Source organism: Sciurus vulgaris (assembly GCF_902686455.1).
Source record: "Sciurus vulgaris genome assembly, chromosome: 9".
In the NCBI taxonomy this organism is placed as follows: domain Eukaryota; kingdom Metazoa; phylum Chordata; class Mammalia; order Rodentia; family Sciuridae; genus Sciurus; species Sciurus vulgaris.
Window position 1 is genome coordinate 23,987,431 of NC_136469.1, and position 6,000 is coordinate 23,993,430.

Below are 6,000 nucleotides of genomic sequence, written 5' to 3' on the forward strand. Positions count from 1 at the left end.
GTTCCCTTCCAACACCTCGAAACAAAGCAAACCAAAAGCCCTCCTTAGTTGCTTCCCCAGGTATTACCATGTCCATAATGACACCCTGAATAAGAACACACTGAGCAAGAAGGATGAACAGGAGACAGTAAGAGCTTCTGGGGAAAATAGCAGGAGAGACATGGTGACAGCAGACAAGACCTCTTCAGCTTAGCAGCTCTGGGATGCAGGGACAGACCCCTGCTCCTCCAAAGCTCACTGGGTTTCTCACAGCTATTGAAAGGACCATAAAGCTCTGAAGAGCTAGTTGCCCACTGCCAGTTCCAGGGGCACTTGGAATACTTGATATTTCTTGGGTGGTATAATACCAGTAGAGTCCCTTAGAACCATAGATATTTCTTAAAACACTGTGTTTTATTTAATTGCCTGCATTTTCTTCTACTAGCAGGACTTAGTAAACATAATTTGCCAAGTGCCTTGCAAACGTACCACATTGAGGTCGCATTACCACACCCTGTCACCCAGCACAGAAGAGGGGCTGCTGACCACAAGGTCAATTGGCTTCTTTGTTGCATATACATCTCTTTTTCTTCTGGGAAATTTGGATTATATGAACTGCAGACAGTTTTCTAAAAAGGTGACTATTTTACTGAGTCTGATAATTGTGTACTAGGTACAGTTTTATAATTCTTAAGTGGCTTTTAAGGCCACAGTTGCCAAAAGGAAACGTGTTCTACAGTTTTCAAAGCACTGGAACTGAAGAATCTCTTTGGAGATCTGAAAGCTCAGTGTTGGTAACAGAATAGGAAAGGCCATTATCCATTCAGTCTAAATGTAGCATGATAATTAAAAGACAGGGACCTGTTATGTTTAAAAGCTTGGGAGTGATTTTTCTAAGGAATACTTTGTGAAAAACTGACAATCTGAAAAAACAACAACAAAGAAAGAAAGAAAAAATCGTGCCGCGTGCAGTGGCCCACACCAGTAATCCCCAGAGACTCGGGAGGCAGAGACAGGAGGATCACCAGTTCAAAGCCAGCCTCAACAAAATCGAGGTGCTAAGCAACTCAGTGAGACCCTTTCTCTAAAGAAAATAGAAAAAAGGGCTGGAGATGTGGCTCAGTGGTCGAGTGCCCCTGAGTTCAATCCCCACTACAAAAACAAAACAAAACAAAACAAAAAACCTTGATCCAAAAGACAAAGTGTCATCACTGTCTTTATTCCCATAGACTAAGTTTCACAAAAACGGAAGAGAGAGGGAATCTCAAAGAAAAGAAGTTGCGCTGGGGCTCCTTGTCATTCTAGAGCTAGCCCTGAGAGCATTTCATCCTTCCCTTCGTCTTGGGTCAGATGAAGACTGAGGAACACTGGTCTACACCTGGCTTCCACCCCAGCCCATGGATTTATAATTATGTTGCAGATGTGATGATTCAGAGTGGGCACTTCAATTATAGACACTAACTTTTTAATACCAGTTCTACCACTTTCTAGCTGCACCATCTCAGGCAAATGCCTGTGCTTCAGCCTCATTATCTGTAAAATGGAAAAATAATCGTCACTCTCTCATGGGTCATTGTGCAACTGGACTGGTATGAGAAGCATGGAATACCTGGCCATAAGCCACAGGATGAGCGCTTAATAGTGGTTTGGCTGCAGTGGTGACAATGTCCTAAAGGCCTAGTGAGCTCTCAGTATGGAGGTACTGGGTTCTCAGTATCTGTGGGACAGGGTAGACAATTTGGAACACAGCCCCCCTACACCCTCAATAGAACTTTCTAAATTGCAACAATAGCAGTAAAAAAGTGTAATTGTGAAGGGAGGGAGGGGCACAGGCAGTGTTTTGCTAAATAATTAATTCTTTCAGGGTGCTTACAAATATTGATTTTCATGTACACTAAGTCCTACAGCACCTCTAACTTACAGATCAGCTGCTCATTAGGACATCTCTTACCCTTGTGCTTTCCAATATTAAAATCTTTTCTTGGTTCAGGATGCAACTCAGTGGTTCAGCATTTTCCTGGTGGGCTCCAGGCCCTGAGTTCCATCCCCAACTCCACAAAAAAAAAAAAAAAAAAAAAAAAAAAGAAAGAAAATCCTAAAAATATTTCTTTATTCCTGGTTTGGTCCTGGGTTATTCTAAAGTGAGTAGATGCCACACCTGGTCTCACACCCACAACTCCCACCATCAGCTCCACAGGATTCAAGCTTCTTTTCAGTTCCGTCCCCCACCTTCCACATCATCTGCTCCAAGGACATGCCAGGAATCCTGTCACCCCACTGGGAATTGGCAGCCGGTATGTGCCTTCACTGTGACTTAGGGCCTTCTCTTTCTGTGTTGTTCTCCACCCCAAATTCCTGTTTATCCCTTTGTAGGCGAGGATTTATTTTGGTGGTGTCATTTTATCTCCGCTGGTTAGGACATGGAAGTCTATTCTACTTCTGGAAGTGCATGATCCGTAACTGGGTGAACTGGCAGCCACTTTACCCTGGGTGGCTGCCTAAATACACAGCACATTCTACCTCCCTAGTCATCGCGTATTAATAACTCTCTGGTATCTAGTAAAATCCATTAACTCACGTCCCTACCAACTTTCCTACCCCACCCCCACACTTACCTAAATATATTTAGAAACTTAAATTAGCACGGGTCCTTTTCAGAGGAAGGAGACAAGAGAAGCCAATTCAACATTTGTAAGATGTGTAATTCTACTTAAGCATAAGGCATTAAATGTAACACCACTAAGATATTTCTTTGAAGCTAATCCTCATGTGACAGTAAAACGTTGTAACGTTTGAATTAGCAAGACTCTAATACTGATGAGTTGTGACATGGATCTAGCTTTAAAATGGGGGCAGGTTCCACATTTATTCTAGATGTCACTTTCTGTCACTCGGGACGCTCAAGTTAGAGAGAGAGAGATGGCTTTGAGTCCAAGAGATCTGGGTTCAAATCCTGCCTCCTGTACTTCCTCCCTGGGCAATTTTAGGAAAGTTTTCCTGAAACTTTGAGTCCAGACATATATATGTGTGTATACACACACACACATAAATATATGTATTTGAAAATTCACTGTAACCCTCTTCATATTCAAAAATACTAGAAGTAGAATATAAAGAATATCCTTCAATAAACCTGTTTTTTATTTTAAAATGAAATCTAATTACCTTAGAAAACATGAAAATGATTTCTAAGCAAAAATCTCAGTGCCTATGCTGTAGGTGACCAATAAAAATTGATTAATGAACTTATCTGTCATTTTTCTTGAGAACATGAGCCCAAGGCCTCCCTTATGTAGTCTGCCCTTAATCCAAACATTAATTCCTACATTTGTATTTATAAGATTATTATGATACCTATATTCCTCATTGGGAAATAATTTGAAACTCATAAAGAAGTACATCTTCATGCTTTGATAAATGAGTATAATTAATTCCAAAATTTCTGCTTATAAGCCAAAACCAGAGTCATCAATCATTAACTATTCCCATTAAAATTAATGTAAAAACTTTAGTGTTTCTCTTAATGGAATCATTAATAGAGAAAAGTGTCCCATTTAATAGCCTTGGAGGTCCCCAAGGCTCTGTCCTGACTACCCTTCTCTCCTCCACCCACCCGCTCTTCCAAGGTGACCACTCTTCTTCAGTCAACCCCATGACCTTGGAAGTCTCCCATGTACCATTCTTTCCAGATGTGTCTCCATCCAGAGTATCTCTCAGGATCTCACGCATCTAACTTGTCAACCCCTCATCTCAACTTAACATGGGCAAAACTGAACCCATGATTCCCATGCTACTCCCCACCCACCATGTTTCTTCCCCTTCTTGGTCACCACCGACCACCACTATTCACCCAGTTGCCAAAGCCAAACATCTTTTCTCAGACCACATCAATGCCTTCAATAAATCCCATTGCCTCTACCCTCAGTGCATCCCAAGTCTACCCATTTATTTCATCTCTGCTCCTTCCACCTGCCCTGTAGGCTCCACGATCTCTTACCTAGACTCTGACCATAATTTCCAGGCTGGTCTCCTTGCTGCCACACTATCTCTCTCTCTCTCTCTCTCTCTCTCTCTCTCTTTCTCTCTCTCTCTCTCTCTCTCTCTCTCTTCTCTCATTTTGTTTAAAAAATATATTTAATATATTTAAACCAATACAGACAGTATCATTCCAGTTAGTAACCCATACAAAATTATTTTTCAAGTCTTTTGTACATTTTCATACTAAGTCTTTGAAATTTATTGTGCATTAAACACTCAAAACACATCTCAATTTGGACCAGTCATATTAAATGTGCTTGGTAGCATCATGTGTTACCTGCTAGAACAGTCAGCATGGTCCTGGACACGAGCTTGGTCTCAGTTGGAATTAGGGCAATACTTTTTTGCTGTACCTTATTCGATTATATAGTAATACCATTGCTGTTATTTTAACAGAATGTGATAAAGTGTGATTTGTTTGTTTTTGTGTTTGCTGTATTTATAAATATTTTTTCATCACTCACAAAAAAAAAAGTTCTTCTGATTTAGACTGACCACCTACATTAAAATATTTCTGATGTTTTCAGGAATAATTTTCTGGTGTATCACAGAACATTTATAGATTCTTCCCATTTCAGAATTATTCCAAACAGATGTCCTCAGACTTAACTGATGTTCCTTCATGTTTCACAAGATAGTACTACAATGCTTCGTGAATCTAATAAGTGGTTCATCATATATACAATAATATTGTCAAAGGAATATTAGTCACTGTACAGAATGCAAAGATTTGCAGAACTAGCAATACGTGTTTGGATTAAATGATCCAATCTGATATCTGTGTGTGTGTGTGAGAGGAAGAGTGAGTGACTCTCTTGTTCTAGCTCTTTGGAGGTCTCATCTGCTGTCTGGGGGTCAGTGCAGCTGCTTGCAATGTCCCTGCCACCACTCTCGGCTCTGCTACAATCAGTTTGTACATGGTAAACTTAAAAATGTAAATCAGTTTATGTTATTTCCCAGAATAAGATCTTTCTGTGGCTTTCCATGGAACTTGGAATAGAATTCAAACTCCTCCCTGTGTCTCATAAAGCCCTGCCTCATGGTCCTCATTCCTAGGGCAGGCTTGAACTTTATAGGGTTTTTTTTTATTGTCATAATTATTGGGAAGGAGAGCTGCCACTGGCATTTAGCAAGCAGGGTAGACAACGCTAGACGTCCTGTGCTGTGGGTGATCCTTCATTCTGCGCGAAGCATCTACATGGCATCTTCCAGGAATGCAATTACTGTATAAACTTAGAAAAAGATGCATTTTGGCTGGGTGTGGTGGTCCACACTTGTAGTCCTGGAACTCAGGAGTCTGAAGCAGGAGGTTCGAGGCCAGGCTCAGCAACTTGGCAAAAACTCTAAGGAACTTAGCAAAATTTTGTCTTAAATAAAAAATGGAAAGGACTGGGGATGTATCTCAATGGTTAAAGTACCCTGGTTAAAATAAAAAAAAAAAAAAAAAAGAAAGAAAGAAAAGAAAAGAGAAAGAAAAAGACAACTGTAGAAATGAAAAGTTGTACCCCATTTGTGTACAATGAACCAAAATGCAGTCTGTAAAAATTAAAAAAATACAATAGCATCAAACTCCATTTATGTATGATCTATCAAAATGTTATAAATGTATTCTACTGTCTTGTACAACTAATTAGAACAAATAAAATAATTAAAAAAGCAAAAGAGAAAAGAAAAATACACTTTTTGTTTTGTTCCAAGCTTTATCTAGAAATACCATTTCAGAAGATCGTCCACCTCATCCTTAGAGAAGCCACTGGCTCTGAGTCACTGTTGCAACGTCCCTTGACCCTTGCACACCTGTTCCACCTAAATGGGAATCAGCTGATCACTCCTGATGTTTTCTAGTGGAGTCATGCCTGAGCATTTACATGTGGAAATGCAAAATATTTCCTTATAAATTGCTTTTTAAATTACTCCTTTAACAAAAATGAATGACTGATTCATTTATAATACCAGTTCAGGCTTATAAGCAAAAATTTTAGA